The sequence below is a fragment of the Prionailurus bengalensis genome, chromosome E1, assembly GCF_016509475.1.
Source record: "Prionailurus bengalensis isolate Pbe53 chromosome E1, Fcat_Pben_1.1_paternal_pri, whole genome shotgun sequence".
In the NCBI taxonomy this organism is placed as follows: Eukaryota; Metazoa; Chordata; class Mammalia; order Carnivora; family Felidae; genus Prionailurus; species Prionailurus bengalensis.
In genome coordinates this window covers 42571653-42583948 of record NC_057347.1, presented here as the reverse complement: position 1 = coordinate 42583948, position 12296 = coordinate 42571653, and the positions used below count along the sequence as shown (strand labels likewise).

Sequence of the window (12296 nt, the reverse complement as noted above, 5' to 3'; positions counted from 1 at the left end):
CATAGCCCAACCTTAGCCGAAGTCGGAGGCTCAATGGACTGAGCTACCCAGGAGCCCCAAGATAATGATTTTTAAGCTTAAATGTCAAAAGTGTGTTCCTGGGATCTTTCTCTCTCTCCCTCTTTTAAAAAAAAATTGTTTTTTAATGTTTATTTATTTATTTTTTTTTTTTTAATTTTTTTTTTTCAACATTTATTTATTTTTGGGACAGAGAGAGACAGAGCATGAACGGGGGAGGGGCAGAGAGAGAGGGAGACACAGAATTAGAAACAGGCTCCAGGCTCTGAGCCATCAGCCCAGAGCCCGACGCGGGGCTCGAACTCACAGACCGCGAGATCGTGACCTGGCTGAAGCCAGACGCTTAACCGACTGCGCCACCCAGGCGCCCCTAATGTTTATTTTTGAGAGAGAGAGACAGAGTGTGAGTGGAGGAGGGGGGGGAGAGAAGGAGACACAAAATCTGAAGCAGGCTCCAGGCTCCGAGCTGTCAGCACAGAGCCTGATGCAGGGCTTTAACTCATGAACTGTGAGATCATGACCTGAGCTGAAGTTGGACGCTCAACTGACTGAGCCACCAAGGTGCCCCTCCCTCTTTTTTTAATAAAAATTTTATTTTTAGGTAATCTCTGCAGCCAACATGGGATTCAAACTCCCAACCCCGAGATCATGAATTGCATGCTCTTCTAACTGAGCCAGCCAGGCACCCCTTAGGATCTCTTTTTAATAGACCTGAAGAGTAGCCTGTCTAGATTTGTATAGAAAATGCTTTCATGAGAAAAGACATGTAATACTTTCTGAAAGGGGTTTTATTGTTCATGTGTCTAACTCGACTAGCTTGCTTTGACCTTACATTCTAGTTCAGTAGTAGATGTTCATGTTATTCAGAGTAAAAGCTTTGTATATATTTATTGTATGTTGAGCAGGTCAAGCAGATGTGCACTTCTCAGATTGACTTAGGAAAGTTTTTCTTTGAGGTTGGACAAATTGTTAGGAATTGGGAGAGTGTCTCAGAGTGTCTCAGTTCTATTGAATTGTGTATCTGAAGCCATTGTATCCTATTATACTTGAACTCAGAAAAGAAGAGGATGGAAAAATGTGTTTATGATTTGAGGTATATCCTGGGAAGGAAACTATATATGCATAGCTTGCAAAGCATTCTACTGAATAGATTTATTTTGGCTACCAGTTAATTATGGTTACTAGTTCAATGAGAAATTTAAATCAGGCTTAGTATTTATTTATTTGTTTGTTGTTTATTTATTTATTTAGAGAAAGAGAGAGAATCCCATGTGGGCTCCGCACAGACAGTGCAGAAGTGCAGAGCCTGATGCGGGTCTTGAGCCCACAAACTGTGAGATCATATCCTGAGCTGAAACGCTGAACTGACTGAGTCACTCAGGTGCCTGAGAATATTTTTAAAGTAAGCTCTTTGTGTAACATGGCACTCGAACTCACTACTACCTGGAGATCAAGAATAGCAGACTCCATAGACTGAGCCAGCCAGGTGCTCCCTGCCCTGCCCTTAGCATTTTATTTATTTGTTTGTTTTTTAAGGTGATTTATTTATTTTGAGAGAGAGAGAGAGGAAGAGAGAATCCCAAGCAGGCTCCACACTGTCAGCATGGGCCTGACACATGTCTCGAACCCATGAATGGAGAGATCATGATCTGAGCTGAAACCAAGAGCCTAACGCTTAACTGACTGAGCCACCCAGGCACCCCAGAAAATGCTCTTTTAAAAAAAAAATGTTTAATTTTTTGAGAGAGAGCAAGCCAGGGAGGAGCAGAGAGAGAGAAAGAAACCCCAAGCAGGCTCCATGCCGTCAGTGCAGAGCCTCATGTGGGCTTGAACCATGAGCCATGAGATTGTGACCTGAGCTCAACCAATTGAGCCACCCAGGCACACCCCTACACACCCTGGAAAATGCTTTTAATAGAAGTTTGTTTCCTACTGGGGCCTTAGAGCTTACTTTTTTTTTAAAAAAAAAGTTTATTTTCTACTGTTTTTTATTTATTTTGCCTCAAAACTGTCATTTTTTTTCCTTCGTGGTTTGAAATTACGTAAATATCAGCATGGTTTCTCAAAGTAAGGAAATGGAGATGAGATCAGTGCTCAGAATAGTGATCTTTTAAGATTCCAGTTTAGCTAATCTTCAAAGCGTTAAAGTAACATGATTTTGGTTTAAATAATTTACCTAGTGTAGTATATTAACATTTAGTATTTTCTCTCGGAAGAAATGTCCCTTGGGTTTGTACTGAATATTATGGGCATATTCTTGTCCCAATAGAAGAATCCTTGATACAAAGTAGAGAAAATTAAGTAGAGTGATTAGGACAGGAAGTAAGAGTTTATAACATTTTCACATGTCAAATAAACATTTAATAGAACTCACTTATAATGGAGACTGGTAAGTTTTTGGTGGCTACTTGAATGATCATTTTCTACAATAAAGGTGTCTCTTTCCAAATACTCAGTCTCAGATACTCAATAACCAGCAGGTAGCAATTATAACTATATATTTCAAGGGAATGTTGGATATGTTGATTTTCTATGTTGCTTCTGGACCATTTTATAGTGAGTTTCTAAAGGAATGAGAGGAGCAACAGTATGATAGTAAGCTGCTATATAAGCCATCATGTCAGAATACTACTCTTTTGGGGCACCTGGCTCGCTCAGGGTGGTGAGTTTGGGCCCCATGTTGGGTGTAGAGATTGCTTAAATAAATAAACTTAAAAGAAAATCTTAAAAAATATACTACCATCTTGTGATACACTCTTACAAATTAAGAATTACCCTCTAGACTCTCTTTTACTCTGGAGTAGAATTTTATATAAGTTCTGTCTTGGACCCCTGTATACGGGGGTGGGTAGTAACTGTATCAATGGCTCTATGAGATCGTTATACTTTTCTGTGATCTATCCATTACTTAATTAGGTCTTTATGAATGTATGCAAAATGAAATTTGTACCCGACCTACTTTTTAAATTTCCCTCAAGGCTTTTGTTGCATAGGAAAGCTTTGCCAACTCCATTATTACATGTTTATTGTAGAAAATACTGAAAAAGCAAATTGAAGAGAAATCGTTCATAGGCCATTGTTAATGTTGGTGTATTTCCTTTCAAGCATATTATGTTACTGGAGGTTTTTTGTTTTTTGTCTCTTTACTACATGTGAACATTTTCCCATATAATGAAATATTCTATTTATTTTAAAAAGTTTATTTATTTTGAGAGAGAGAGAGAGAGCGTTCATGCACGTGAGCCTGGGAGGGGCAGAGAGAGAGGGAGAGAGAGAATCCGGAGTAGGCTTCATGCTTTTCAGCAGAGCCTGATGTGGGACTCCATCTAACAAACCACAAGATCATGACCTCAGCCAAAATCAAGAGTCGGATGCTTAACTGACTGAGCCACCCATGTGCCCCTGAAATACTCTTTGTAAACGGGTCACAAATTGTCAGGGTATATATATTCAGCTATAAGATATCTGACTCAATATTATTTAAGTTTCTTTTTTTTTCTATTGCTAGCATGAAAGAAAAGGAGACAAGAGTGTAAATTGATACAACTCCCTTTGGAAAAGTACTAACTTATTGAAGCTGACATAACAATTTTGCTTCTAGGTATTCAACAGGAATTCATACATATATTCACCAGAAGACCTATACGGAATGTTCATAGTAGCATTATTCATAATATCCTCAAACTGGAAACTGCTCAAATGCCCATCAGCAGTGGAATGAATAAATTTGTGATATAGTCACACAATGGCAATATAATAAAGCAAAGAGAATGAACAGACTGGAGCTAAATGCAGCAGGATTGGTGACTCTCAACAGATGCTGAACAAAAGCAGTCAGGCACAAAAGAGTATATTCTTTATGATTCTGATACAAGAGAGTCCATTTTGTAGGATTCCATTTATATTAAGCTCAAGAACAGGGTAAACCAGTGGGTCTCAGTGTGGTGTAATATTGTTCCCCAAGGGGCATTTGGCAGTGTCTGGAGGCATCTTTGGTTGCCACAACTGGAAGAGACCAGGGTTGCTTCAGAGCACCCTACAGTGCACACGACTGTCTCATAACAAAGACCTATCCCTGGGCTAAAGTACTCTGTACTGTTAAAGGTAAGGGTGGCGGTTTCCCTTGGGTAGGAAGGGTGTGATTGGTTTTGATTTTAGTGCTGGTTACATAGGTGTATTCAGTTTGTGAAAGTTCATTGAGCTGCATGCTTCTGTTTATCTTCCTGTAGGTATTTTACACTTCAATCAAAAATTTGTATGAAAATCAGACTTCACATAAAAATCCAGGTCAAAGACATCTTGTTTTCATTTTTTAACCTTTATTTATTTTTGAGAGACAGTGCCAGCAGGGCAGGGGCATAGAGAGAGGGAGACAGAAACCAAAGCAGGCTCCAGGCCCTGAGTGGTCAGCACAGAGTCCGATGTGGGGCTCGATCTCATGAACTGCAAGATCGTGTTCTGAGCCAAAGTCAGACGCTTAACCAACTGAGCCACTCAGGCACCCCTCGAAGACTTCTTTTGAAAGATAGGACAGTCTGATAACTCCCATAGTTGTAGCTAATAAGCAGTAGGCACCCCCCACCCCCACCCCCTGCCCCACACCCTTTGGTTGGTGCCTGTTTTCCAGGCCCCATTTTCTTGTTTCAGTTACTTGTATCCCCTCACTGGTATCTTAAACAGCTTGAGTGAGATAGAATTCATACACACCATACAGTTTACCTATTTGAAATGTACAATTCAAAAATTTTGTTATATTCACAGGGTTGTGTAGCCATCACCACAATTTAATTTTAGAATATTTTCATTCCTCCAAAAAGAAACCTCATACTTACTAGCAGTCACTCCCTCCCCCCACCCCACCCCACCATCTCTTTCAGGTCTAGGCAACCGCTAGTCTTAGTTTTTGTCTTTAAATAATTGTATGCATTTGAATTTTGTGGTCTCTTTTCTAAAACAGGATTTATAGTAGTTATGCAGTATTTCATCATGAAGTTATGTCATAAATTGTATAAAATTTATCTTATATTGGGCACTTATTTAAGATAAGTTACTAGATGTGGAATTACTGATCAAAGGATATAAACATTTTTAAATTCCTGATAAATATTAACCACAGTGCCTTCCGGAAAGGTTGTATCAGACTGCCCTCACCATCAGTGGATGATGGTATTTTTTTGCAAATTTTATGTTGTCATATTGGACAACATGTAGTTATACGCAGTCATATTGGAAATGTTACACATTTTTTATTTTGTCTTAGACATGTTCATTCTCCTAGACTGATGATTATTCAGACAGTTGATTTGACCTAAACTCAGGCTGTTTTGGACAAGTGTACCAATATTGTCCTTTTTTACATGAAGACAGTACCACTTAGGATGTGAATGAATGCATTATCCCAGGTTCCCCTTACTTCTCCAGCTGGTTCCTGAAGGTTCTTACATTTAAATAGAGTGGCTTTTTGCCAGCACAAATTGACACTTCAGCCCATAGTGATGTACTTTGTTTCCTTGTTGGTTAATAGAGCCAAGATTTCAAACTACTTTCCACTAGGTTTTATAATTTGACTCACAATAAATTGAATTTTGTGTTTCTCCAATAACGTCCATAGCCAAGACCTCTTTTGAAAACAAGTTGTTTGTATGTTTGTAATACATAGATTACTGTTTGCTAGTGAGCTGCCATGATGCTTTTGCTTAGAAATTGTCACTAGCTAGTTATTAAACCTCTATTATCGCTCATGCAGAATTAACTTCCACTTAAAGCATTCCAGTTAAACAAAACTTCATTGTAAACCCTTTAATTGATGCCTTGTCTCTGCACATAAAGCAGTCTCATTCAGGAGTGTGAGTCACTAGCACGATTCTTAGTGGATTGCTCAGCTCATGATCTGGGATGCCCAGATAGTTAATACTTTAGAATCATAGTGAGTCAATATTACATTTTTTTAGTTTTATTCAACCATAAATTTTCTGGGGGGATGACTTTGGGAAATGCCTTTTTGAAAATTTGACATCTTGTCATTGTTTCATTTCACTGCAGTTACTTCTTTCCTGCTCCTTAGAGTTCTGAATGCCACATAATTTGTTGGTTGTTTTATGAATTTTATTCTGCCTGAGGTTATTTTCATCAAATGTTAATAGCAAGACCTTAGAAATCATCTGATATTCTCCACTTATTTCACAAATGAAAAAAAAAAACGGCGTGGGGTGGGGAGAAATAGTCCTGAAGTGCCTGTTAGAATCTCTTACCTCCAAGTTCAGTGTTTGCTCTGTCTTGTCATAAAATTCAAGGTTAGGAATCACTATTCTAGAATATTAGTTTTAGTTCATCCTGGACTTTGTTTTTATTAAGACACATTTTTTTTTCAATATATAAAATTTATTGTCAAATTGGTTTCCATACAACACCCAGTGCTCATCCCAAAAGGAAGACACATTTTTTTAATGTTTATTTTATTTATTTATTTTTTTAATTTTTTTTTTCAACGTTTATTTATTTTTGGGACAGAGAGAGACAGAGCATGAACGGGGGAGGGTCAGAGAGAGAGGGAGACACAGAATCTGAAACAGGCTCCAGGCTCTGAGCCATCAGCCCAGAGCCCGACGCGGGGCTCGAACTCACGGACCGCGAGATCGTGACCTGGCTGAAGTCGGACGCTCAACCGACTGCGCCACCCAGGCGCCCCTTTAATGTTTATTTTTGAGAGAGTGAGAGACAGAGTGTGAGTGGTCATGACCTCACGGTTCGTGGGTTCAAGCCCCACGTTGGGCTCTGTGCAGACAGCTTGGAGCCTGTTTCAGATTCTGTGTCTCCCTCTGTCTTTCTCTGCCCCTCCCCCACTCACATTCATATTCTCTCTCTCTCTCTCTCTCTCTCTCAACAATAAATAATAAAAAAATTTTTTTTCATTTATTAAGGATTTGAGAGAGCTGGCCGACTGCGTATATGCCCAGAGGGCCAGAGACCAACCCCACTGGGGCAAGTCTCCAAGAGACTCCTGCTGGCATTAGATCACACTGTGGCTGGGCCCAGGACCCAGAAGCTGGGACCCCTGAAAGTTGGTAGCTCTCCCTTGCTCAGTCCTGCTCTCCCCAGAGCAGACTTTGCCAGATCCTTCCTGTTCTCCATGGAATTACTCTTGATGGTGCATCTCACCAGCAGAGCACACACAGATCACAGGCCTGACCCTCAGTTTCGAGGAACTCTGAGAAAATGAGTTGGGTTTCTTTTTATTTTAATTTTTTTTAATGTTTGTTTATTTTTGAGAGACAGAGTACAAGTGGGGGAGGGGCAGAGAGAGAGGGAGACAACAGAATCTGAAGCAGGCTCCAGACACTGAGCTGTCAGCACAGAGCCCAGTGCCGGGCTCGAACTCATGAACTGTGAGATCATGACATGAGCCGAATTTGGATGGTTAACCAACTGAGCCACCCAGGCGCCCCTGTTTTTAATTTTTAAAAGAAACTAAGATTTTAAAATCTGGTTTGTAATAGGCTTGGGGTGTTTTTTGTTTGTTTTTTAATTAGAGGGAGATTAAAACTTGGCTCTGACCCATTTGGACTTTGTTGTTGCATTTGTAAAACATTTAGAATTTAGCACTACTTACTTGAAAATTTTTAATTTCCTGTTTATTATAGTTTCGTTTAGATTAAAAATTGACAAGGGACAAATTATTGGGTTTTTTCGTTGTTGATTTGGAACCCTTGGGAGCTTTTTTTACATGAGTCTATTCCAAAGATATATATGAAAGTGGTATTTTTGGATTAACTTTTTGTGGCCAACGTTATAGTAAAGAGCTTGCAATGGAAAAAATGAATCAGATAAACTGAAAAGTAAAGCATTTCCCTGTAGTGTCACTACACTATAAAATATGTTGAAAGTTAACAGATGATTTTAGTTTGCTTCTTCTAGTTCTCTGTTGTTTAGCATATATAACTGTATAGTAAATATCTCTTGAATACAACTGTAGTTTTTAAAACGTGTTTGTAAATATCCTACAAACTACTACATTGCAAGCTTCTTGATGATAGATAAGTACCAATTGCATGAATGAATTTTAGTCTAAAACTTTTTTATCCTTTTGTGGTATTAACCTAAAATTTATCATTTTAATCGTTTTCTAAAGTGTATAACTTTGGGGCACCTGGGTGGCTCAGTTGGTTAAGCGTCTGACTTCAGCTCAGGTCATGATCTCTGGTTCATGAGTTTGAGCCCCACATCAGGCTCACTGCTGTCTGCACAGAACCTGCTTCAGATCCTGTCTCCCCCTCTGTCTGCCCCTCCCCCATTCATGCTCTCCCCCCTCTCTCAAAAATAAATGAACATTAAAAATATATTTAAAAAAAGAATTAAAAATAAAAAAATTAAAAAATATAATGTGTATAGCTTTGGGGCATTAAGTAAATTTATATCGTTGTATGACCATCTCCTGAACTTTTGAATCTTCCCGGCAGAAACTGTACCCATTAAACACTAGTTCCCTGTTCCTCTCAGCCCCTGGCAATCACCATTTTATTTTCTGTTTCTATGAATTTGACTATTGTAGGTACCTCATGTAAGTAGAATCATGTAACATTTGTCTTTTGTGACTGACTTCTTTCACTTAACATAATGTTGTCAAGGTTCATCCATGTGTCAGAATTTCCTTCCTTTAGAGGCTGAAAAATATTCCATTGTATATTACAAAATGTCATGTTTTGTTTATTCATCTGTCAATGGACAGTTGGGTTGCTTCTACCTTTTTTGGCTCTTGTGAATAATTCTACAGTGAACACGAGTATACAAAATCTCTTGGCATCTCTGCTTTTGTTTCTTTCACTATATACCCAGGAGAATTGCTAGATCATAAGGTAATTGTATATTTAATATTTCGAGGAAACTGTAACCGAACTGTTTTCTATAGCAACTGCACCATTTTAGATTCCCAGCAGCAGTGCTCAACAAGGATCCAGTTTCTCCATGGCTTTGTTGACATTTGTTCTTCTCTTTTCTTTTTTGGTAATAGCCATCTTGATGGGTGTGATGTGGTATCTCATGGTTTTTGTTTGAATTTCCCTAGTGATTGTGATAGTCTAAAACTTCTTATAATTTAAACTCTTATTAACCCAGACTTTGTTTCTTAAAAAATATATTGAAATCATTGGTGAGGAAATGAGGGAACCAGATTCTCATACTCTGATAGTGGAAATATAAATAAATAGGTACCAGCTTTTTGGAAGGGTAATTTGGTAATACAAATCAAAAGCTTTAGAATTTTTGGAGAGCTAGAGGGCAAAGAAATTGACCTTTTTTTGTAAACATGCAAAAATATCTTTCGCAATGTACAACTGTTCACCAGCAATTCTTTTAGAAATGGGTGTGTGTACCGAGTTGAGTATTACAACAGACCACTATAAACAACCTACATGTTCAACCATAGAAGCTTGGTTAGATTCTGATTCGGTAGGTCTGGGAGTGGGAGTTGGGTAAATAGGATGTGAGAATGAGCGTTTTCAACACGCGCTCTGGGTAATTCTGATGAAGGTGGTCTGTGGACCACATGTGAGGTTCCTTTATTCATCACTACTTACATGCTTTAATTTGAGGTTCCATGGTATGCTAAGACTCTCTTGCAAACTGGTCTTGGACTTCCCTGTTCAGCCTTCTCTATGGCTACTTCCCAAACATCCTTCATCATATTCTAGTCTAAGAGGCTTCTTCTTTTTTTTTTTTTTTTTTAACTTTTATTTATTTTTGAGAGACAGCATGAATGAGGGAGGAGCAGAGAGAGAGGGAGACACAGAATCCAAAGCAAGCTTCAGACTCTGAGCTGTCAGCACAGAGCCTGATGTGAGGCTCGAACCCATTAACTATGAGATCATAACCTGAGCCAAAGTTGGATGCTCAACCAACTGAGCCACCCAGGCGCTCCTGACATTATTTTTTTCAAGGTTCATCCATGTTGTGTAACATTTTTAAGGGGAATTTGTTGGGGGGGGGGGGTTGCCATGGAATGTCTGCTTGTGTCCCTTGCCCCTCTCCTTTTGGATTGTTGGGTGTTTTGGGGGGTAGGTTTTTGTTGTTTTTGTTTTTGTTCTTGGAACTCTTTATATAGTAGAGAGATTAGGTCTCTACCTAGGAAAGAGTTACCAAGGGGGTACCTGGCCGGCATGCCTAGTAACTGAGTTAGCCAGGCACCCCAGGGGGGACATTTCATTAAGGAAGTGACTTTTGAGCAGACTTGAATGAGAGAGAAAGTCCTGCCAGTATTGATGAAAACAGTGTTCCAAGCAGTGAAAATAGCAAGTGCAAGTGCAGAAGTCTTGGGACAAAAGCATGGCATATTTGTCTTTTCTTTTTCTTTTTTTTTGATGTTTACTTATTTTGAGAGAAGGAGAAAGAGAATCCCAAGCAGGCTCCACCCTGTCAGAGCAGAACCAGTTGCCAGCTCGAACCCATGAGTCCTAAGATCGTGATGACCTGAGCCAAAATCAAGAGTCAGACGTTTAACCGACTGAGCCACCTTTTTAAAAATTGTTTATATATTTTGTTTATTTATTTCTGCACTGTCGGTGCAGAGCCTGACTTGGGACTTGATCTTACAAACTGTGGGATCATGAACTGAGCCAAGATCAATAGTCTGATGCTTAACTGACTGACCCACTTAGGTGCCCCCACTTTTTTTTCTTTTTCTTTTTTTAAGAATATATATTTACTTATTTTTAGAGAGGGGGGACAGGCAGAGAGAGAGAAAGCATGGCATATTTGGTGCAGTCTGAGGAACAGTGAGGATACAGGTATTTCTGAGTCAGAATGAGCAAGAGGGAGGATGGAAGGAGATGAGACCAGGAAGTGAACTACGGTCATATGGGCATGTTGTAGACTGTGGTAAAGATTTTTGATTTCATTCCAATAGAGTTTTGAGCAGGAGAGGGACATGATCTGCCTTACTTTTTAAGAGCTTTATTGGGGTTACTTTTTGGAGAATAGATTTGAGAGGGATAAGAGCATAAACTAGGAAACCAGTTAGAAGATTTTGCTTTTACAGTAGTCCTGGTTAGAAATGAAGGTGGCTTGGGGTGCCTGGGTGGCTCAGTTGGTTGAACGTCTGACTTCGGCTCAGGTCATGATCTCACAGTCTGTGAGTTCGAGCCCCGCGTTGGGCTCTGTGCTGATACCTCAGAGCCTGAAGCCTGCTTTGGATTCTGTGTCACCCTCTCTCTCTGCTCCTCCCCTGCTCACGCTCTCTCTCTGTCTCAAAAATAAATAAAAACATTAAAAAAAAATATGAAGGTGGCTTGAATCAGAGTGGTAGTAGTGGAGGCGGTAAGGAGTGGTTGGAAGGATTTGTCAATGGTTTGGCTAGGAGTGAGGCTGACTTGAAGGTTTTTGACCAGAGGAACCACATGAATAGTGGAGCCATTTACTTAGATTTGGAAAACTGAAAATGGAGTAGGTCTTCGGAGGATGGGAGGATTGTGGTATGAGAAATGTAGGGCCTATTAGACATCCAGGAGATGTAGAGTAGCAGTTGAATTTCAGGCCTAAAGTTCAAGGGAAATGTTGAAGCAAATGGGACATCATTTACAAGTTGAATTCTGGCTGGAGGAACGTGCAAAGAACACTGAAAAAGATAGGGTAACAAGATAGGATAAAAATCAGGACATGTATTTAGAAGTTTAGAAAAGGAGAAGTGACACTGAAATAGGAACTGAAAAATAAGAGCCAGAAGAGTATGGTATCAGGGAAGCCAAGTGGAAAAAAAAAAAGCATTTTGGAGAGGAGGGAGTAATCAGGTATATCAAATACAGCTTAGGAGTGCCTGGGTGGCTCAGTCGGTTAAGCATCTGACTCTTGATTTCGGCTCAGGTCATGATCTCATAGTTCTTGAGTTTGAGCCTTGAATCAGGCTCTCTGCTTTCAGCACAGAGCCCGCTTTGGATCCTCTGTCTCCCTCTCTCTGTGTCCCTCCCCCGCTTGCTCACATGCTCTCTCTCTCTAAAATATTTTTAGAAATTTAATTTTTTTAAATCTTTATTTATTTTTGAGAGAGAGAGAGCGTGAGCAGGGGAGGAATAGAGAAGGAGACACAGAATCCGAAGCAGGCTCCAGGCTCCGAGCTGTCAGCACAGAGCCCGACGCGGGGCTCGAACCCACAAGCTGTGAGATCATGACCTGAGCTGAAGTCGGACGCTTAACCGACTGAGCCACACAGGCGCCCCTATTCTTAGAAATTTAACAGAAACAAATTAAACACTTAAAAAATATATATAGCTTAAAAGGTTGAATAAGAATTG

At 39.7% G+C, this 12296-nt stretch overlaps 1 protein-coding gene across 3 annotated transcripts in view; it reads left to right on the top strand.

The window, feature by feature from the left end:
• GJC1 (gap junction protein gamma 1) overlaps nt 1-12296 on the top strand; it is a 39423-nt gene that overhangs the window by 11246 nt on the left and 15881 nt on the right. The window lies entirely within an intron of this gene.